This window comes from Haematobia irritans, chromosome 1, assembly GCF_050003625.1.
Source record: "Haematobia irritans isolate KBUSLIRL chromosome 1, ASM5000362v1, whole genome shotgun sequence".
NCBI lineage: Eukaryota > Metazoa > Arthropoda > Insecta > Diptera > Muscidae > Haematobia > Haematobia irritans.
This window is the reverse complement of record NC_134397.1, coordinates 74,032,372-74,056,952: the sequence shown is the minus strand read 5'-3', so window position 1 is coordinate 74,056,952 and position 24,581 is coordinate 74,032,372.

Here is a 24,581-nt window from a genome sequence, read left to right as displayed (position 1 = left end):
GACCATATCTCCTAAACTAAGCGTCTTAGAGCGAAAAGGACGATAATTCGTGGCCACCCTCAAAAAATCCACCCAAATCCTAAAAAAATTGAAATTTTTATATGAAAAGCTTCTTTTGGCCATATCTCAAAAACTAAGCGCCCTAGAGCGAAAATGACGATAATTGGAGACCACACTAAAAAAATTTTAAAAAATCCTCCCAAATCCTAAAAAAATTAAATTTTTATATGAAAAACTTCTTTTGGCCATATCTCCTAAACTAAGAGTCCTACAGCGATAATTCGTGACCACCCTCAAAAAATTGAAAAATCCACCCAAAACCTAAAAAAATGTAAATGTTTATATGAAAAACTTCTTTTGGCCATATCTCCTAAACTAAGCGTCCTAGAGCGAAAAGGACGATAATTCGTGACCACCATCAAAAAATTTAAAAATCCACCAAAATCCTAAAAAAATTGAAATTTTTATATGAAAAACTTCTTTTGCCCATATCTCCTAAACTAAGCGTCCTAGAGCGAAAAGGACTTTAATTCGTAACCACCCCCAAAAAATTGAAAAATCCACCCAAATCCTAAAAAAAATTGACATTTTTATATGAAAAATTAAAAAAAAAAAAATCCTCCCAAATCCTAAAAAAAATTAAATTTTTATATGAAAAACTTCCTTTGCCCATATCTCCTAAACTAAGCTTCCTAGAGCGAAAAGCACGTTAATTCGTGACCACCCCCAAAAATTGAAAAATCCTCCCAAATCCTAAAAAAATTTAAATTTTTATATGAAAAACTTCTTTTGGCCATATCTCCTAAACTAAGCGTCCTAGAGCGAAAAGGACGATAATTCGTGACCACCCCCAAAAAATCGAAAAATCCACCCAAATCCTAAAAAAATTGCAATTTTTATATGAAAAACTTCTTTTGGCATATCTCCTAAACTAAGCGTCCTAGAGCGAAAAGGGCTTTAATTCGTGACAACCCCCAAAAAATCGAAAAATCCACCCAAATCCTAAAAAAATTGAAATTTTTATATGAAAAACTTCTTTTGGCCATATCTCCTAAACTAAGCGTCCTAGAGCGAAAAGGGCGATAATTCGTGACCACTCCCAAAAAATCGAAAAATCCACCCAAATCCTAAAAAAATTGAAATTTTTATATGAAAACCTTCTTTTGGCCATATCTCCTAAACTAAGCGTCCTAGAGCGAAAAGGGCTTTAATTCGTGACCACCCCCAAAAAATCGAAAAATCCAACCAAATCCTAAAAAAATTGAAATTTTTATATGAAAAACTTCTTTTGGCCATATCTCCTAAACTAAGCGTCCTAGAGCGAAAAGGACGATAATTCGTGACCACCCCCAAAAAATCGAAAAATCCACCCAAATCCTAAAAAAATTGAAATTTTTATATGAAAAACTTCTTTTGGTCATATCTCCTTAACTAAGCGTCCTAGAGCGAAAAGGACGATAATTCGTGACCACCCCCAAAAAAATCGAAAAATTCACCCAAATCCTAAAAAAATTGCAATTTTTATATGAAAAACTTCTTTTGGCATATCTCCTAAACTAAGCGTCCTAGAGCGGAAAGGACGATAATTCGTGACCACCCTCAAAAAATCGAAAAACCCACCCAAATCCTAAAAAAATTGAAATTTTTATATGAAAAACTTCTTTTGGCCATATCTCCTAAACTAAGCGTCCTAGAGCGAAAAGGGCTTTAATTCGTGACCACCCTCACAAAATCGAAAAATCCACCCAAATCCTAAAAAAAATGAAAGTTTTATATGAAAAACTTCTTTTGGCCATATCTCCTAAACTAAGCGTCCTAGAGAGAAAAGGGCTTTAATTCGTGACAACCCCCAAAAATCGAAAAATCCACCCAAATCCTAAAAAAATTGAAATTTTTATATGAAAAACTTCTTTTGGCCATATCTCCTAAACTAAGCGTCCTAGAGCGAAAAGGGCTTTAATTCGTGACAACCCCCAAAAAATCGAAAAATCCACCCAAATCCTAAAAAAATTGAAATTTTTATATGAAAAACTTCTTTTGGCCATATCTCTTAAACTAAGCGTCCTAGAGCGAAAAGGGCTTTAATTCGTGACAACCCCAAAAAAATCGAAAAATTCACCCAAATCCTAAAAAAATTGTAATTTTTATATGAAAAACTTCTTTTGGCATATCTCCTAAACTAAGCGTCCTAGAGCGGAAAGGGCTTTAATTCGTGACAACCCCCAAAAAATCGAAAAATCCACCCAAATCCTAAAAAAATTGAAATTTTTATATGAAAAACTTCTTTTGGCCATATCTCCTAAACTAAGCGTCCTAGAGCGAAAAGGGCTTTAATTCGTGACCACCCTCACAAAATCGAAAAATCCACCCAAATCCTAAAAAAAATGAAAGTTTTATATGAAAAACTTCTTTTGGCCATATCTCCTAAACTAAGCGTCCTAGAGCGAAAAGGGCTTTAATTCGTGACAACCCCCAAAAATCGAAAAATCCACCCAAATCCTAAAAAAAATGAAAGTTTTATATGAAAAACTTCTTTTGGCCATATCTCCTAAACTAAGCGTCCTAGAGCGAAAAGGGCTTTAATTCGTGACAACCCCCAAAAATCGAAAAATCCACCCAAATCCTAAAAAAATTGAAATTTTTATATGAAAAACTTCTTTTGGCCATATCTCCTAAACTAAGCGTCCTAGAGCGAAAAGGGCTTTAATTCGTGACCACCCCCAAAAAATCGAAAAATCCAACCAAATCCTAAAAAATTGAAATTTTTATATGAAAAACTTCTTTTAGCCATATCTCCTAAACTAAGCGTCCTAGAACGAAAAGGACGATAATAAACTAAGCGTCCTAGAGCGAAAAGGACGATAATTCGTAACCACCCCCAAAAAAATCGAAAAATCCACCCAAATCCTAAAAAAATTGAAATTTTTATATGAAAAACTTCTTTTGGCCATATCTCTTAAACTAAGCGTCCTAGAGCGAAAAGGGCTTTAATTCGTGACCACCTTCAAATCCTTAAAAAAATTGAAATTTTTATATGAAAAACTTCTTTTGGCCATATCTCCTAAACTAAGCGTCCTAGAGCGAAAAGGGCTTTAATTCGTGACAACCACCAAAAAATCGAAAAATCCACTCAAATCTTAAAAAAATTGAAATTTTTATATGAAAAACTTCTTTTTGCCATATCTCCTAAACTAGGCGTCCTAGAGCGAAAAGGACGATAATTCGTGACCACCCCCAAAAAATCGAAAAATCCACCCAAATCCTAAAAAAATTGAAATTTTTATATAAAAAACTTCTTTTGGCCATATCTCCTAAACTAAGCATCCCAGAGCGAAAAGGGCTTTAATTCGTGACCACCCTCAAAAATCGAAAAATCCACCCAAATCCTAAAAAAATTTAAATTTTTATATGAAAAACTTCTTTTGGCCATATCTCCTAAACTAAGCGTCCTAGAGCGAAAAGGACGATAATTCGTGACCACCCCCAAAAAATCGAAAAATCCACCCAAATCCTAAAAAAATGAAATTTTTATATGAAAAATTTCTTTTGGCCATATCTCCTGAACTAAGCGTCCTAGAGCGAAAAGGACGATAATTTGTGACCACCCTCAAAAAATCGAAAAATCCACCCAAATCCTAAAAAAATTGAAATTTTTATATGAAAAACTTCTTTTGGCCATATCTCCTAAACTAAGCGTCCTAGAGCGAAAAGGACGATAATTCGTGACCACCCCCAAAAAATCGAAAAATCCACCCAAATCCTAAAAAAATGAAATTTTTATATGAAAAACTTCTTTTGGCCATATCTCCTAAACTAAGCGTCCTAGAGCGAAAAGGACGATAATTTGTGACCACCCTCAAAAAATCGAAAAATCCACCCAAATCCTAAAAAAATTGAAATTTTTATATGAAAAACTTCTTTTGGCCATATCTCCTAAACTAAGCGTCCTAGAGCGAAAAGGGCGATAATTCGTGACCACCCCCAAAAAATCGAAAAATCCACCCAAATCCTAAAAAAAAGAAATTTTTATATGAAAAACTTCTTTTGGCCATATCTCCTAAACTAAGCGTCCTATAGCGAAAAGGACGATAATTCGTGACCACCCTCAAAAAATCGAAAAATCCACCCAAATCCTAAAAAAATTGAAATTTTTATATGAAAAACTTCTTTTGGCCATATCTCCTAAACTAAGCGTCCTAGAGCGAAAAGGACGATAATTCGTGAACACCCCCAAAAAATCGAAAAATCCACCCAAATCCTAAAAAAATTGAAATTTTTATACGAAAAACTTCTTTTGGCCATATCTCCTGAACTAAGCGTCCTAGAGCGAAAAGGACGATAATTTGTGACCACCCTCAAAAAATCGAAAAATCCACCCAAATCCTAAAAAAATTGAAATTTTTATATGAAAAACTTCTTTTGGCCATATCTCCTAAACTAAGCGTCCTAGAGCGAAAAGGACGATAATTCGTGACCACCCCCAAAAAATCGAAAAATCCAGCCAAATCCTAAAAAAATTGAAATTTTTATACGAAAAACTTCTTTTGGCCATATCTCCTAAACTAAGCGTCCTAGAGCGAAAAGGGCGATAATTCGTGACCACCCCCAAAAAATCGAAAAATCCACCCAAATCCTAAAAAAATTGAAACTTTTATATGAAAAACTTCTTTTGGCCATATCTCCTAAACTAAGCGTCCTAGAGCGAAAAGGGCTTTAATTCGTGACCACCCCAAAAATCGAAAAATCCACCCAAATCCTAAAAAAATGAAATTTTTATATGAAAAACTTCTTTTGGCCATATCTCCTAAACTATGCGTCCTAGAGCGAAAAGGGCGATAATTCGTGACAACCCCCAAAAAATCGAAAAATCCACCCAAATCCTAAAAAAAAAGAAATTTTTATATGAAAAACTTCTTTTGGCCATATCTCCTAAACTAAGCGTCCTATAGCGAAAAGGACGATAATTCGTGACCACCCTCAAAAAATCGAAAAATCCACCCAAATCCTAAAAAAATTGAAATTTTTATATGAAAAACTTCTTTTGGCCATATCTCCTAAACTAAGCGTCCTAGAGCGAAAAGGACGATAATTCGTGAACACCCCCAAAAAATCGAAAAATCCACCCAAATCCTAAAAAAATTTAAATTTTTATACGAAAAACTTCTTTTGGTCATATCTCCTAAACTAAGCGTCCTAGAGCGAAAAGGGCGATAATTCGTGACCACCCCCAAAAAATCGAAAAATCCACCCAAATCCTAAAAAAATTGAAATTTTTATATTAAAAACTTCTTTTGGTCATATCTCCTAAACTAAGCGTCCTAGAGCGAAAAGGACGATAATTCGTGACCACCCTCAAAAAATCGAAAAATCCACCCAAATCCTAAAAAAATTGAAATTTTTATATGAAAAACTTCTTTTGGCCATATCTCCTAAACTAAGCGTCCTAGAGCGAAAAGGGCTTTATTTCGTGACCACCCCCAAAAAATCAAAAAATCCACCCAAATCCTAAAAAAATTGAAATTTTTATATGAAAAACTTCTTTTGGCCATATCTCCTAAACTAAGCGTCCTAGAGCGAAAAGGGCTTTAATTCGTGACCACCCCCAAAAAATCGAAAAATCCACCCAAATCCTAAAAAAATTGAAATTTTTATATGAAAAACTTCTTTTGGCCATATCTCCTAAACTAAGCGTCCTAGAGCGAAAAGGACGATAATTCGTGACCACCCCCAAAAAATCGAAAAATCCACCCAAATCCTAAAAAAAAGAAATTTTTATATGAAAAACTTCTTTTGGCCATATCTCCTAAACTAAGCGTCCTATAGCGAAAAGGACGATAATTCGTGACCACCCTCAAAAAATCGAAAAATCCACCCAAATCCTAACAAAATTGAAATTTTTATATGAAAAACTTCTTTTGGCCATATCTCCTAAACTAAGCGTCCTAGAGCGAAAAGGACGATAATTCGTGACCACCCCCAAAAAATCGAAAAATCCAACCAAATCCTAACAAAATTGAAATTTTTATATGAAAAACTTCTTTTGGCCATATCTCCTAAACTAAGCGTCATAGCGAAAAGGGCTTTAATTCGTGACCACCCCCAAAAAATCGAAAAATCCAACCAAATCCTAAAAAAATTGAAATTTTTATACGAAAAACTTCTTTTGGCCATATCTCCTAAACTAAGCGTCCTAGAGCGAAAAGGCCGATAATTCGTGACCACCCCCAAAAAATCGAAAAATCCACCCAAATCCTAAAAAAATTGAAATTTTTATATGAAAAACTTCTTTTGGCCATATCTCCTAAACTAAGCGTCCTAGAGCGAAAAGGACGATAATTCGTGACCACCCCCAAAAAATCGAAAAATCCACCCAAATCCTAAAAAAATTTAAATTTTTATATGAAAAACTTCTTTTGGCCATATCTCCTAAACTAAGCGTCCTAGAGCGAAAAGGACGATAATTCGTGACCACCCCCAAAAAATCGAAAAATCCAGCCAAATCCTAAAAAAATTGAAATTTTTATACGAAAAACTTCTTTTGGCCATATCTCCTAAACTAAGCGCCCTAGAGCGAAAAGGGCGATAATTCGTGACCACCCCCAAAAACTCGAAAAATCCACCAAAATCCTAAAAAAATTTAAATTTTTATATGAAAAACTTCTTTTGGCCATATCTCCTAAACTAAGCGTCCTAGAGCGAAAAGGGCTTTAATTCGTGACCACCTTCAAAAAATCGAAAAATCGACCCAAATCCTAAAAAAATTGAAACTTTTATATGAAAAACTTCTTTTGGCCATATCTCCTAAACTAAGCGTCCTAGAGCGAAAAGGGCTTTAATTCGTGACCACCCCCAAAAAATCCACCCAAATCCTAAAAAATTGAAATTTTTATATGAAAAACTTCTTTTGGCCATATCTCCTAAACTAAGCGTCCTAGAGCGAAAAGGGCTTTAATTCGTGACCACCCTCAAAAAATCGAAAAATCCACCCAAATCCTAAAAAAATTTAAATTTTTATATGAAAAACTTCTTTTGGCCATATCTCCTAAACTAAGCGTCCTAGAGCGAAAAGGGCGATAATTCGTGACCACCCCCAAAAAATCGAAAAATCCACCCAAATCCTAAAAAAATTGAAATTTTTATATGAAAAACTTCTTTTGGCCATATCTCCTAAACTAAGCGTCCTAGAGCGAAAAGGACGATAATTCGTGACCACCCTCAAAAAATCGAAAAATCCACCCAAATCCTAAAAAAATTGAAATTTTTATATGAAAAACTTCTTTTGGCCATATCTCCTAAACTAAGCGTCCTAGAGCGAAAAGGACGATAATTCGTGACCACCCCCAAAAAATCGAAAAATCCACCCAAATCCTAAAAAAATTGAAATTTTTATATGAAAAACTTCTTTTGGCCATATCTCCTAAACTAAGCGTCCTAGAGCGAAAATGGCTTTAATTCGTGACCACCCCCAAAAAATCGAAAAAGCCACCAAACTCCTAAAAAAATTGAAATTTTTATATGAAAAACTTCTTTTGGCCATATCTCCTAAACTAAGCGTCCTAGAGCGAAAAGGGCTTTAATTCGTGACCACCCCCAAAAAATCGAAAAATCCACCCAAATCCTAAAAAAATTGAAATTTTTATATGAAAAACTTCTTTTGGCCATATCTCCTAAACTAAGCGTCCTAGAGCGAAAAGGACGATAATTCGTGACCACCCCCAAAAAATCGAGAAATCCACCCATATCCTAAAAAAATTGAAATTTTTATATGAAAAACTTCTTTTGGCCATATCTCCTAAACTAAGCGTCCTAGAGCGAAAAGGACGATAATTCGTGACCACCCTCAAAAAATCGAAAAATCCACCCAAATCCTAAAAAATTTAAATTTTTATATGAAAAACTTCTTTTGGCCATATCTCCTAAACTAAGCGTCCTAGAGCGAAAAGGGCGATAATTCGTGACCACCCCCAAAAAATCGAAAAATCCACTCAAATCCTAAAAAAATTGAAATTTTTATATGAAAAACTTCTTTTGGCCATATCTCCTAAACTAAGCGTCCTAGAGCGAAAAGGACGATAATTCGTGACCACCCTCAAAAAATCGAAAAACCCACCCAAATCCTAAAAAATTGAAATTTTTATATGAAAAACTTCTTTTGGCCATATCTCCTAAACTAAGCGTCCTAGAGCGAAAAGGAGATAATTCGTGACCACCCTCAAAAAATCGAAAAATCCACCCAAATCCTAAAAAAATTGAAATTTTTATATGAAAAACTTCTTTTGGCCATATCTCCTAAACTAAGCGTCCTAGAGCGAAAAGGACGATAATTCGTGAACACCCCAAAAAAATCGAAAAATCCACCCAAATCCTACAAAAATTGAAATTTTTATATGAAAAACTTCTTTTGGCCATATCTCCTAAACTAAGCGTCCTAGAGCGAAAAGGGCTTTAATTCGTGACCACCCCCAAAAAATCGAAAAATCCACCCAAATCCTAAAAAAATTGAAATTTTTATATGAAAAACTTCTTTTGGCCATATCTCCTAAACTAAGCGTCCTAGAGCGAAAAGGACGATAATTCGTGACCACCCCCAAAAAATCGAGAAATCCACCCATATCCTAAAAAAATTGAAATTTTTATATGAAAAACTTCTTTTGGCCATATCTCCTAAACTAAGCGTCCTAGAGCGAAAAGGGCTTTAATTCGTGACCACCCTCAAAAAATCGAAAAATCCACCCATATCCTAAAAAAATTGAAATTTTTATATGAAAAACTTCTTTTGGCCATATCTCCTAAACTAAGCGTCCTAGAGCGAAAAGGACGATAATTCGTGACCACCCTCAAAAAATCGAAAAATCCACCCAAATCCTGAAAAAATTGAAATTTTTATAAGAAAAACTTCTTTTGGCCATATCTTCTAAACTAAGCGTCCTAGAGCGAAAAGGACGATAATTCGTGACCACCCCAAAAAATCGAAAAATCCACCCTAATCCTAAAAAATTGAAATTTTTATATGAAACACTTCTTTTGGCCATATCTCCTAAACTAAGCGTCCTAGAGCGAAAAGGGCTTTAATTCGTGACCACCCCCAAAAAATCGAAAAATCCACCCATATCCTAAAAAAATTGAAATTTTTATATGAAAAACTTCTTTTGGCCTATCTCCTAAACTAAGCGTCCTAGAGCGAAAAGGACGATAATTCGTGACCATCCTCAAAAAATCGAAAAATCCACCCAAATCCTAAAAAAATTGAAATGTTTATATGAAAAACTTCTCTTGGCCATATCTCTAAACTAAGCGTCCTAGAGCGAAAAGGACGATAATTCGTGACCACCCTCAAAAAATCGAAAAATCCACCCAAATCCTAAAATAAATGAAATTTTTATATGAAAAACTTCTTTTGGCCATATCTCCTAAACCAAGCGTCCTAGAGCGAAAAGGGCTTTAATTCGTGACCACCCTCAAAAAATCGAAAAATCCACCCAAATCCTAAAAAAATTGAAATGTTTATATGAAAAACTTCTTTTGGTCATATCTCTAAACTAAGCGTCCTAGAGCGAAAAGGACGATAATTCGTGACCACCCCCAAAAAATCGAAAAATCCACCCAAATCCTAAAAAAATTGACATTTTTATATGAAAAACTTCTTTTGGCCATATCTCCTAAACTAAGCGTCCTAGAGCGAAAAGGGCGATAATTCGTGACCACCCCCAAAAAATCGAAAAATCCACTCAAATCCTAAAAAAAATTAAATTTTTATATGAAAAACTTCTTTTGGCCATATCTCCTAAACTAAGCGTCCTAGAGCGAAAAGGGCTTTAATTCGTGACCACCCCCAAAAAATCGAAAAATCCACCCAAATCCTAAAAAAATTGAAATTTTTATATGAAAAACTTCTTTTGGCCATATCTCCTAAACTAAGCGTCCTAGAGCGAAAAGGGCTTTAATTCGTGACCACCCTCAAAAAATCGAAAAATCCACCCAAATCCTAAAAAAAGTGAAATTTTTTATATGAAAAACTGACCACCCCCAAAAAATCGAAAAATCCACTCAAATCCTAAAAAAAATTAAATTTTTATATGAAAAACTTCTTTTGGCCATATCTCCTAAACTAAGCGTCCTAGAGCGAAAAGGGCTTTAATTCGTGACCACCCCCAAAAAATCGAAAAATCCACCCAAATCCTAAAAAAATTGAAATTTTTATATGAAAAACTTCTTTTGGCCATATCTCCTAAACTAAGCGTCCTAGAGCGAAAAGGGCTTTAATTCGTGACCACCCTCAAAAAATCGAAAAATCCACCCAAATCCTAAAATAAATGAAATTTTTATATGAAAAACTTCTTTTGGCCATATCTCCTAAACCAAGCGTCCTAGAGCGAAAAGGGCTTTAATTCGTGACCACCCTCAAAAAATCGAAAAATCCACCCAAATCCTAAAAAAATTGAAATGTTTATATGAAAAACTTCTTTTGGTCATATCTCTAAACTAAGCGTCCTAGAGCGAAAAGGACGATAATTCGTGACCACCCCCAAAAAATCGAAAAATCCACCCAAATCCTAAAAAAATTGACATTTTTATATGAAAAACTTCTTTTGGCCATATCTCCTAAACTAAGCGTCCTAGAGCGAAAAGGGCGATAATTCGTGACCACCCCCAAAAAATCGAAAAATCCACTCAAATCCTAAAAAAAATTAAATTTTTATATGAAAAACTTCTTTTGGCCATATCTCCTAAACTAAGCGTCCTAGAGCGAAAAGGGCTTTAATTCGTGACCACCCCCAAAAAATCGAAAAATCCACCCAAATCCTAAAAAAATTGAAATTTTTATATGAAAAACTTCTTTTGGCCATATCTCCTAAACTAAGCGTCCTAGAGCGAAAAGGGCTTTAATTCGTGACCACCCTCAAAAAATCGAAAAATCCACCCAAATCCTAAAAAAAGTGAAATTTTTTATATGAAAAACTTCTTTTGGCCATATCTCCTAAACTAAGCGTCCTAGAGCGAAAAGGACGATAATTCGTGACCACCCCCAAAAAACCGAAAAATGCACCCAAATCCTAAAAAAAGTGAAATTTTTTATATGAAAAACTTCTTTTGGCCATATCTCCTAAACTAAGCGTCCTAGAGCGAAAAGGGCTTTAATTCGTGACCACCCCCAAAAAATCGAAAAATCAAACCAAATCCTAAAAAAATTGAAATTTTTATATGAAAAACTTCTTTTGGCCATATCTCCTAAACTAAGCGTCCTAGAGCGAAAAGGGCTTTAATTCGTGACCACCCCCAAAAAATCGAAAAATCCACCCAAATCTTAAAAAAATTGAAATTTTTATATGAAAAACTTCTTTTGGCCACATCTCCTAAACTAAGCGTCCTAGAGCGAAAAGGACGATAATTCGTGACCACCCCCAAAAAATCGAAAAATCCACCCAAATCCTAAAAAAATTGAAATTTTTATATGAAAAACTTCTTTTGGCCATATCTCCTAAACTAAGCGTCCTAGAGCGAAAAGGACGATAATTCGTGACCACCCCCAAAAAATCGATAAATGCACCCAAATCCTAAAAAAAGTGAAATTTTTTATATGAAAAACTTGTTTTGGCCATATCTCCTAAACTAAGCGTCCTAGAGCGAAAAGGGCTTTAATTCGTGACCACCCCCAAAAAATCGAAAAATCAAACCAAATCCTAAAAAAATTAAAATTTTTATGTGAAAAACTTCTTTTGGCCATATCTCCTAAACTAAGCGTCCTAGAGCGAAAAGGAGGATAATTCGTGACCACCCTCAAAAAATCGAAAAATCCACCCAAATCCTAAAAAAATTGAAATTTTTATATGAAAAACTTCTTTTGGTCATATCTCCTAAACTAAGCGTCCTAGAGCGAAAAGGACGATAATTCGTGAACACCCCCAAAAAAATCGAAAAAGCCACCCAAATCCTAAAAAAATTGAAATTTTTATATGAAAAACTTCTTTTGGCCATATCTCCTAAACTAAGCGTCCTAGAGCGAAAAGGACGATAATTCGTACCACCCCCAAAAATCGAAAAATGCACGCAAATCCTAAAAAAAGTGAAATTTTTGATATGAAAAACTTCTTTTGGCCATATCTCCTAAACTAAGCGTCCTAGAGCGAAAAGGGCTTTAATTCGTGACCACCCCCAAAACATCGAAAAATCCAACCAAATCCAAAAAAAATTGAAATTTTTATATGAAAAACTTCTTTTGGCCATATCTCCTAAACTAAGCGTCCTAGAGCGAAAAGGAGGATAATTCGTGACCACCCTCAAAAAATCCACACAAATCCTAAAAAAGATGAAATTTTTATATGAAAAACTTCTTTTGGCCATATCTCCTAAACTAAGCGTCCTAGAGCGAAAAGGGCTTTAATTCGTGACCACCCCCAAAAAATCGAAAAATCCAACCAAATCCTAAAAAAATTGAAATTTTTATATGAAAAACTTCTTTTGGCCATATCTCCTAAACTAAGCGTCCTAGAGCGAAAAGGACGATAATTCGTGATCACCCCCAAAAAATCGAAAAATCCACCCAAATCCTAAAAAAATTGAAATTTTTATATGAAAAACTTCTTTTGGCATATCTCCTAAACTAAGCGTCCTAGAGCGAAAAGGGCTTTAATTCGTGACCACCCCCAAAAAATCGAAAAATCCACCCAAATCCTAAAAAAATTGAAATTTTTATATGAAAAACTTCTTTTGGCCATATCTCCTAAACTAAGCGTCCTAGAGCGAAAAGGACGATAATTCGTGACCACCCCCAAAAAATCCACCCAAATCCTAAAAAAATTGAAATTTTTATATGAAAAACTTCTTTTGGCCATATCTCCTAAACTAAGCGTCCTAGAGCGAAAAGGACTTTAATTCGTGACCACCCCCAAAAAATCGAAAAATCCACCCAAATCCTAAAAAAATTGAAACTTTTATATGAAAAACTTCTTTTGGCCATATCTCCTAAACTAAGCGTCCTAGAGCGAAAAGGGCTTTAATTCGTACCACCATCAAAAAATCGAAAAATCCACCCATATCCTAAAAAAATTGAAATTTTTATATGAAAAACTTCTTTTGGCCATATCTCCTAAACTAAGCGTCCTAGAGCAAATAGGACGATAATTCGTGACCACCCTCAAAAAATCGAAAAATCCACCCAAATCCTAAAAAAATTGAAATGTTTATATGAAAAACTTCTTTTGGTCATATCTCTAAACTAGAGCGAAATGGACGAGCGAAAAGGGCTTTAATTCGTGACCACCCTCAAAAAATCGAAAAATCCACCCAAATCCTAAAAAAATTGAAATGTTTATATGAAAAACTTCTTTTGGTCATATCTCTAAACTAAGCGTCCTAGAGCGAAAAGGACGATAATTCGTGACCACCCCCAAAAAATCGAAAAATCCACCCAAATCCTAAAAAAATTGAAATTTTTATATGAAAAACTTCTTTTGGCCATATCTCCTAAACTAAGCGTCCTAGAGCGAAAAGGGCTTTAATTCGTGACCACCCCCAAAAAATCGAAAAATCCACCCAAATCCTAAAAAAATTGAAATTTTTATATGAAAAACTTCTTTTGGCCATATCTCCTAAACTAAGCGTCCTAGAGCGAACAGGGCGATAATTCGTGACCACCCCCAAAAAATCGAAAAATCCACCCAAATCCTAAAAAAATTGAAATTTTTATATGAAAAACTTCTTTTGGCCATATCTCCTAAACTAAGCGTCCTAGAGCGAAAAGGACGATAATTCGTGACCACCCCCAAAAAATCCACCCAAATCCTAAAAAAATTGAAATTTTTATATGAAAAACTTCTTTTGGCCATATCTCCTAAACTAAGCGTCCTAGAGCGAAAAGGGCTTTAATTCGTGACCACCCCCAAAAAATCGAAAAATCCACCCAAATCCTAAAAAAATTGAAATTTTTATATGAAAAACTTCTTTTGGCCATATCTCCTAAACTAAGCGTCCTAGAGCGAAAAGGGCTTTAATTCGTGACCACCCCCAAAAAATCGAAAAATCCACCCAAATCCTAAAAAAATTGAAACTTTTATATGAAAAACTTCTTTTGGCCATATCTCCTAAACTAAGCGTCCTAGAGCGAAAAGGGCTTTAATTCGTACCACCATCAAAAAATCGAAAAATCCACCCATATCCTAAAAAAATTGAAATTTTTATATGAAAAACTTCTTTTGGCCATATCTCCTAAACTAAGCGTCCTAGAGCAAATAGGACGATAATTCGTGACCACCCTCAAAAAATCGAAAAATCCACCCAAATCCTAAAAAAATTGAAATGTTTATATGAAAAACTTCTTTTGGTCATATCTCTAAACTAAGCGTCCTAGAGCGAAAAGGGCTTTAATTCGTGACCACCCCAAAAAATCGAAATATCCACCCATATCCTAAAAAAATTGAAAATTTTATATGAAAAACTTCTTTTGACCATATCTCCTAAACTAAGCGTCCTAGAGCGAAAAGGACGATAATTCGTGACCACCCTCAAAAAATCGAAAAATCCACCCAAATCCTAAAAAAATTGAAATTTTTATATGAAAAACTTCTTTTGGCGATATCTCCTAAACTAAGCGTCCTAGAGCGAAAAGGACGATAATTCGTGACCACCCCCAAGAAATCGAAAAATCCACCCAAATCATAAAAAACTTGAAATTTTTATATGAAAAACTTCTTTTGGCCATATCTCCTAAACTAAGCGTCCTAGAGCGAAAAGGGCTTTAATTCGTGACCACCCTCAAAAAATCGAAAAATCCACCCAAATCCTAAAAAAATTGAAATGTTTATATGAAAAACTTCTTTTGGTCATATCTCTAAACTAAGCGTCCTAGAGCGAAAAGGACGATAATTCGTGACCACCCCCAAAAAATCGAAAAATCCACCCAAATCCTAAAAAAATTGAAATTTTTATATGAAAAACTTCTTTTGGCCATATCTCCTAAACTAAGCGTCCTAGAGCGAAAAGGACGATAATTCGTGACCACCCCCAAAAAATCGATAAATGCACCCAAATCCTAAAAAAAGTGAAATTTTTTATATGAAAAACTTGTTTTGGCCATATCTCCTAAACTAAGCGTCCTAGAGCGAAAAGGGCTTTAATTCGTGACCACCCCCAAAAAATCGAAAAATCAAACCAAATCCTAAAAAAATTAAAATTTTTATGTGAAAAACTTCTTTTGGCCATATCTCCTAAACTAAGCGTCCTAGAGCGAAAAGGAGGATAATTCGTGACCACCCTCAAAAAATCGAAAAATCCACCCAAATCCTAAAAAAATTGAAATTTTTATATGAAAAACTTCTTTTGGTCATATCTCCTAAACTAAGCGTCCTAGAGCGAAAAGGACGATAATTCGTGAACACCCCCAAAAAAATCGAAAAAGCCACCCAAATCCTAAAAAAATTGAAATTTTTATATGAAAAACTTCTTTTGGCCATATCTCCTAAACTAAGCGTCCTAGAGCGAAAAGGACGATAATTCGTACCACCCCCAAAAAATCGAAAAATGCACGCAAATCCTAAAAAAAGTGAAATTTTTGATATGAAAAACTTCTTTTGGCCATATCTCCTAAACTAAGCGTCCTAGAGCGAAAAGGGCTTTAATTCGTGACCACCCCCAAAACATCGAAAAATCCAACCAAATCCAAAAAAAATTGAAATTTTTATATGAAAAACTTCTTTTGGCCATATCTCCTAAACTAAGCGTCCTAGAGCGAAAAGGAGGATAATTCGTGACCACCCTCAAAAAATCCACACAAATCCTAAAAAAGATGAAATTTTTATATGAAAAACTTCTTTTGGCCATATCTCCTAAACTAAGCGTCCTAGAGCGAAAAGGGCTTTAATTCGTGACCACCCCCAAAAAATCGAAAAATCCAACCAAATCCTAAAAAAATTGAAATTTTTATATGAAAAACTTCTTTTGGCCATATCTCCTAAACTAAGCGTCCTAGAGCGAAAAGGACGATAATTCGTGATCACCCCCAAAAAATCGAAAAATCCACCCAAATCCTAAAAAAATTGAAATTTTTATATGAAAAACTTCTTTTGGCATATCTCCTAAACTAAGCGTCCTAGAGCGAAAAGGGCTTTAATTCGTGACCACCCCCAAAAAATCGAAAAATCCACCCAAATCCTAAAAAAATTGAAATTTTTATATGAAAAACTTCTTTTGGCCATATCTCCTAAACTAAGCGTCCTAGAGCGAAAAGGACGATAATTCGTGACCACCCCCAAAAAATCCACCCAAATCCTAAAAAAATTGAAATTTTTATATGAAAAACTTCTTTTGGCCATATCTCCTAAACTAAGCGTCCTAGAGCGAAAAGGGCTTTAATTCGTGACCACCCCCAAAAAATCGAAAAATCCACCCAAATCCTAAAAAAATTGAAATTTTTATATGAAAAACTTCTTTTGGCCATATCTCCTAAACTAAGCGTCCTAGAGCGAAAAGGACTTTAATTCGTGACCACCCCCAAAAAATCGAAAAATCCACCCAAATCCTAAAAAAATTGAAACTTTTATATGAAAAACTTCTTTTGGCCATATCTCCTAAACTAAGCGTCCTAGAGCGAAAAGGGCTTTAATTCGTACCACCATCAAAAAATCGAAAAATCCACCCATATCCTAAAAAAATTGAAATTTTTATATGAAAAACTTCTTTTGGCCATATCTCCTAAACTAAGCGTCCTAGAGCAAATAGGACGATAATTCGTGACCACCCTCAAAAAATCGAAAAATCCACCCAAATCCTAAAAAAATTGAAATGTTTATATGAAAAACTTCTTTTGGTCATATCTCTAAACTAGAGCGAAATGGACGAGCGAAAAGGGCTTTAATTCGTGACCACCCTCAAAAAATCGAAAAATCCACCCAAATCCTAAAAAAATTGAAATGTTTATATGAAAAACTTCTTTTGGTCATATCTCTAAACTAAGCGTCCTAGAGCGAAAAGGACGATAATTCGTGACCACCCCCAAAAAATCGAAAAATCCACCCAAATCCTAAAAAAATTGAAATTTTTATATGAAAAACTTCTTTTGGCCATATCTCCTAAACTAAGCGTCCTAGAGCGAAAAGGGCTTTAATTCGTGACCACCCCCAAAAAATCGAAAAATCCACCCAAATCCTAAAAAAATTGAAATTTTTATATGAAAAACTTCTTTTGGCCATATCTCCTAAACTAAGCGTCCTAGAGCGAACAGGGCGATAATTCGTGACCACCCCCAAAAAATCGAAAAATCCACCCAAATCCTAAAAAAATTGAAATTTTTATATGAAAAACTTCTTTTGGCCATATCTCCTAAACTAAGCGTCCTAGAGCGAAAAGGACGATAATTCGTGACCACCCCCAAAAAATCCACCCAAATCCTAAAAAAATTGAAATTTTTATATGAAAAACTTCTTTTGGCCATATCTCCTAAACTAAGCGTCCTAGAGCGAAAAGGGCTTTAATTCGTGACCACCCCCAAAAAATCGAAAAATCCACCCAAATCCTAAAAAAATTGAAATTTTTATATGAAAAACTTCTTTTGGCCATATCTCCTAAACTAAGCGTCCTAGAGCGAAAAGGGCTTTAATTCGTGACCACCCCCAAAAAATCGAAAAATCCACCCAAATCCTAAAAAAATTGAAACTTTTATATGAAAAACTTCTTTTGGCCATATCTCCTAAACTAAGCGTCCTAGAGCGAAAAGGGCTTTAATTCGTACCACCATCAAAAAATCGAAAAATCCACCCATATCCTAAAAAAATTGAAATTTTTATATGAAAAACTTCTTTTGGCCATATCTCCTAAACTAAGCGTCCTAGAGCAAATAGGACGATAATTCGTGACCACCCTCAAAAAATCGAAAAATCCACCCAAATCCTAAAAAAATTGAAATGTTTATATGAAAAACTTCTTTTGGTCATATCTCTAAACTAAGCGTCCTAGAGCGAAAAGGGCTTTAATTCGTGACCACCCCAAAAAATCGAAATATCCACCCATATCCTAAAAAAATTGAAAATTTTATATGAAAAACTTCTTTTGACCATATCTCCTAAACTAAGCGTCCTAGAGCGAAAAGGACGATAATTCGTGACCACCCTCAAAAAATCGAAAAATCCACCCAAATCCTAAAAAAATTGAAATTTTTATATGAAAAACTTCTTTTGGCGATATCTCCTAAACTAAGCGTCCTAGAGCGAAAAGGACGATAATTCGTGACCACCCCCAAGAAATCGAAAAATCCACCCAAATCATAAAAAACTTGAAATTTTTATATGAAAAACTTCTTTTGGCCATATCTCCTAAACTAAGCGTCCTAGAGCGAAAAGGGCTTTAATTCGTGACCACCCTCAAAAAATCGAAAAATCCACCCAAATCCTAAAAAAATTGAAATGTTTATATGAAAAACTTCTTTTGGTCATATCTCTAAACTAAGCGTCCTAGAGCGAAAAGGACGATAATTCGTGACCACCCCCAAAAAATCGAAAAATCCACCCAAATCCTAAAAAAATTGAAATTTTTATATGAAAAACTTCTTTTGGCCATATCTCCTAAACTAAGCGTCCTAGAGCGAAAAGGGCTTTAATTCGTGACCACCCCCAAAAAATCGAAAAATCCACCCAAATCCTAAAAAAATTGAAATTTTTATATGAAAAACTTCTTTTGGCCATATCTCCTAAACTAAGCGTCCTAGAGCGAAAAGGGCTTTAATTCGTGACCACCCCCAAAAAATCGAAAAATCCACCCAAATCCTAAAAAAATTGAAATTTTTATATGAAAAACTTCTTTTGGCCATATCTCCTAAACTAAGCGTCCTAGAGCAAATAGGACGATAATTCGTGACCACCCTCAAAAAATCGAAAAATCCAGCCAAATCCTAAAAAAATTTAAATTTTTATATGAAAAACTTCTGTTGGTCATATCTCCTAAACTAAGCGTCCTAGAGCGAAAAGGACGATAATTCGTGACCACCCTCAAAAAATCGAAAAATCCACCCAAATCCTAAAAAAAATGAAATTTTTATATGAAAAACTTCTTTTGGCCATATCTCCTAAACTAAGCGCCCTAGACCGAAAAGGACGATAATTCGTGACCACCCCTCAAAAAATCGAAAAATCCACCCAAATCCTAAAAAAATTGAAATTTTTATATGAAAAACTTCTTTTGGCCATATCTCCTAAACTAAGCGTCCTAGAGCGAAAAGGGCTTTAATTCGTGACCACCCCCAAAAAATCGAAAAATCCACCCAAATCCTAAAAAAATTTAAATTTTTATATGAAAAACTTCTTTTGGCCATATCTCCTAAACTAAGCGTCCTAGAGCGAAAAGGGCTTTAATTCGTGACCACCCTCAAAAAATCGAAAAATCCACCCAAATCCTAAAAAAATTGAAATTTTTATATGAAAAACTTCTTTTGGCCATATCTCCTAAACTAAGCGTCCTAGAGCGAAAAGGACGATAATTCGTGACCACCCCCAAAAAAATCGAAAAATGCACCCAAATCCTAAAAAAAAGTGAAATTTTTTATATGAAAAACTTCTTTTGGCCATATCTCCTAAACTAAGCGTCCTAGAGCGAAAAGGGCTTTAATTCGTGACCACCCTCAAAAAATCGAAAAATCCAACCAAATCCTAAAAAAATTGATATTTTTATGTGAAAAACTTCTTTTGGCCATATCTCCTAAACTAAGCGTCATAGAGCGAAAAGGACGATAATTCGTGACCACCCTCAAAAAATCGAAAAATCCACCCAAATCCTAAAAAAATTGAAATTTTTATATGAAAAACTTCTTTTGGCCATATCTCCTAAACTAAGCGTCCTAGAGCGAAAAGGGCTTTAATTCGTGACCACCCCCAAAAAATCGAAAAATCAAACCAAATCCTAAAAAAATTGAAATTTTTATATGAAAAACTTCTTTTGGCCATATCACCTAAACTAAGCGTCCTAGAGCGAAAAGGACGATAATTCGTGACCACCCTCAAAAAATTAAAATTTTTATATGAAAAACTTCTTTTGGCCATATCTCCTAAACTAAGCGTCCTAGAGCGAAAAGGGCTTTAATTCGTGACCACCCCCAAAAAATCGAAAAATCAAACCAAATCCTAAAAAAATTGAAATTTTTATATAAAAAACTTCTTTTGGCCATATCACCTAAACTAAGCGTCCTAGAGCGAAAAGGAGGATAATTCGTGACCACCCTCAAAAAATCGAAAAATCCACCCAAATCCTAAAAAAATTGGAATTTTTATATGAAAAACTTCTTTTGGCGATATCTCCTAAACTAAGCGTCCTAGAGAGAAAAGGACGATAATTCGTGACCACCCCCACACAATCGAAAAATCCACCCAAATCCTAAAAAAATTGAAATTTTTATATGAAAAACTTCTTTTGGCCATATCTCCTAAACTAAGCGTCCTAGAGCGAAAAGGGCTTTAATTCGTGACCACCCCCAAAAAATCGAAAAATCCACCCAAATCCTACAAAAATTGAAATTTTTATATGAAAAACTTCTTTTGGCCATATCTCCTAAACTAAGCGTCCTAGAGCGAAAAGGGCTTTAATTCGTGACCACCCCCAAAACATCGAAAAATCCAACCAAATCCTAAAAAAATTGAAATTTTTATATGAAAAACTTCTTTTGGCCATATCTCCTAAACTAAGCGTCCTAGAGCGAAAAGGACGATAATTCGTGACCACCCTCAAAAAATCGAAAAATCCACCCAAATCCTAAAAAAATTGAAATTTTTATATGAAAAACTTCTTTTGGTCATATCTCCTAAACTAAGCGTCCTAGAGCGAAAAGGACGATAATTCGTGACCACCCCTCAAAAAATCGAAAAATCCACCCAAATCCTAAAAAAATTGAAATTTTTATATGAAAAACTTCTTTTGGCCATATCTCCTAAACTAAGCGTCCTAGAGCAAATAGGACGATAATTCGTGACCACCCTCAAAAAAATCGAAAAATCCACCCAAATCCTAAAAAAATTGAAATTTTTATATGAAAAACTTCTTTTGGCCATATCTCCTAAACTAAGCGTCCTAGAGCAAATAGGACGATAATTCGTGACCACCCTCAAAAAAATCGAAAAATCCGCCCAAATCCTAAAAAAAGTGAAATTTTTTATATGAAAAACTTCTTTTGGCCATATCTCCTAAACTAAGCGTCCTAGAGCGAAAAGGGCTTTAATTCGTGACCATCCCCAAAAAATCGAAAAATCCACCCAAATCCTAAAAAAATTTAAATTTTTATATGAAAAACTTCTTTTGGCCATATCTCCTAAACTAAGCGTCCTAGAGCGAAAAGGGCTTTAATTCGTGACCACCCTCAAAAAATCGAAAAATCCACCCAAATCCTAAAAAAAGTGAAATTTTTATATGAAAAACTTCTTTTGGCCATATCTCCTAAACTAAGCGTCCTAGAGCGAAAAGGACGATAATTCGTGACCACCCCCAAAAAAATCGAAAAATGCACCCAAATCCTAAAAAAAGTGAAATTTTTTATATGAAAAACTTCTTTTGGCCATATCTCCTAAACTAAGCGTCCTAGAGCGAAAAGGGCTTTAATTCGTGACCACCCTCAAAAAATCGAAAAATCCAACCAAATCCTAAAAAAATTGATATTTTTATGTGAAAAACTTCTTTTGGCCATATCTCCTAAACTAAGCGTCATAGAGCGAAAAGGACGATAATTCGTGACCACCCTCAAAAAATCGAAAAATCCACCCAAATCCTAAAAAAATTGAAATTTTTATATGAAAACTTCTTTTGGCCATATCTCCTAAACTAAGCGTCCTAGAGCGAAAAGGGCTTTAATTCGTGACCACCCCCAAAAAATCGAAAAATCAAACCAAATCCTAAAAAAATTGAAATTTTTATATGAAAAACTTCTTTTGGCCATATCACCTAAACTAAGCGTCCTAGAGCGAAAAGGACGATAATTCGTGACCACCCTCAAAAAATTAAAATTTTTATATGAAAAACTTCTTTTGGCCATATCTCCTAAACTAAGCGTCCTAGAGCGAAAAGGGCTTTAATTCGTGACCACCCCCAAAACATCGAAAAATCCAACCAAATCCTAAAAAAATTGAAATTTTTATATGAAAAACTTCTTTTGGCCATATCTCCTAAACTAAGCGTCCTAGAGCGAAAAGGACGATAATTCGTGACCACCCTCAAAAAATCGAAAAATCCACCCAAATACTAAAAAAATTGAAATTTTTATATGAAAAACTTCTTTTGGTCATATCACCTAAACTAAGCGTCCTAGAGCGAAAAGGACGATAATTCGTGACCACCCCTCAAAAAATCGAAAAATCCACCCAAATCCTAAAAAAATTGAAATTTTTATATGAAAAACTTCTTTTGGCCATATCTCCTAAACTAAGCGTCCTAGAGCAAATAGGACGATAATTCGTGACCACCCTCAAAAAAATCGAAAAATCCACCCAAATCCTAAAAAAATTGAAATTTTTATATGAAAAACTTCTTTTGGCCATATCTCCTAAACTAAGCGTCCTAGAGCGAAAAGGACGATAATTCGTGACCACCCTCAAAAAATCGAAAAATGCACCCAAATCCTAAAAAAAGTGAAATTTTTTATATGAAAAACTTCTTTTGGCCATATCTCCTAAACTAAGCGTCCTAGAGCGAAAAGGGCTTTAATTCGTGACCATCCCCAAAAAATCGAAAAATCCAACCAAATCCTAAAAAAATTGAAATTTTTATTTGAAAAACTTCTTTTGGCCATATCTCCTATACTAAGCGTCCTAGAGCGAAAAGGACGATAATTCGTGACCACCCTCAAAAAACCGAAAAATGCACCCAAATCCTAAAAAAAGTGAAATTTTTTATATGAAAAACTTCTTTTGGCCATATCTCCTAAACTAAGCGTCCTAGAGCGAAAAGGGCTTTAATTCGTGACCATCCCCAAAAAATCGAAAAATCCACCCAAATCCTAAAAAAATTGAAATTTTTATATGAAAAACTTCTTTTGGTCATATCTCCTAAACTAAGCGTCCTAGAGCGAAAAGGACGATAATTCGTGACCACCCCCAAAAAAATCGAAAAATGCACCCAAATCCTAAAAAAAGTGAAATTTTTTATATGAAAAACTTCTTTTGGCCATATCTCCTAAACTAAGCGTCCTAGAGCGAAAAGGGCTTTAATTCGTGACCACCCCCAAAAAATCGAAAAATCAAACCAAATCCTAAAAAAATTGAAATTTTTATATGAAAAACTTCTTTTGGCCATATCTCCTAAACTAAGCGTCCTAGAGCGAAAAGGGCTTTAATTCGTGACCACCCCCAAAAAATCGAAAAATCCACCCAAATCCTAAAAAAATTGAAATTTTTATATGAAAAACTTCTTTTGGCCATATCTCCTAAACTAAGCGTCCTAGAGCGAAAAGGGCTTTAATTCGTGACCACCCCCAAAAAATCGAAAAATCAAACCAAATCCTAAAAAAATTGAAATTTTTATATGAAAAACTTCTTTTGGCCATATCTCCTAAACTAAGCGTCCTAGAGCGAAAAGGGCTTTAATTCGTGACCACCCCCAAAAAATCGAAAAATCCACCCAAATCCTAAAAAAATTGAAATTTTTATATGAAAAACTTCTTTTGGCCATATCTCCTAAACTAAGCGTCCTAGAGCGAAAAGGGCTTTAATTCGTGACCACCCTCAAAAAATCGAAAAATCCACCCAAATCCTAAAAAAATTGAAATTTTTATATGAAAAACTTCTTTTGGCCATATCTCCTAAACTAAGCGTCCTAGAGCGAAAAGGACGATAATTCGTGACCACCCTCAAAAAATCGAAAAATCCACCCAAATACTAAAAAAATTGAAATTTTTATATGAAAAACTTCTTTTGGCCATATCTCCTAAACTAAGCGTCCTAGAGCGAAAAGGACGATAATTCGTGACCACCCCCAAAAAATCGAAAAATGCACCCAAATCCTAAAAAAAGTGAAATTTTTTATATGAAGAACTTCTTTTGGCCATATCTCCTAAACTAAGCGACCTAGAGCGAAAAGGGCTTTAATTCGTGACCACCCCCAAAAAATCGAAAAATCAAACCAAATCCTAAAAAAATTGAAATTTTTATATGAAAAACTTCTTTTGGCCATATCTCCTAAACTAAGCGTCCTAGAGCGAAAAGGAGGATAATTCGTGACCACCCTCGAAAAATCCACCCAAATCCTAAAAAAATTGAAATTTTTATATGAAAAACTTCTTTTGGTCATATCTCCTAAACTAAGCGTCCTAGAGCGAAAAGGACGATAATTCGTGACCACCCCCAAAAAAAATCGAAAAAGCCACCCAAATCCTAAAAAAATTGAAATTTTTATATGAAAAACTTCTTTTGGCCATATCTCCTAAACTAAGCGTCCTAGAGCGAAAAGGGCTTTAATTCGTGACCACCCCCAAAAAATCGCAAAATCCACCCAAATCCTAAAAAAATTGAAATTTTTATATGAAAAACTTTTTTTGGCATATCTCCTAAACTAAGCGTCCTAGAGCGAAAAGGGCTTTAATTCGTGACAACCCCCAAAAAATCGAAAAATCCACCCAAATCCTA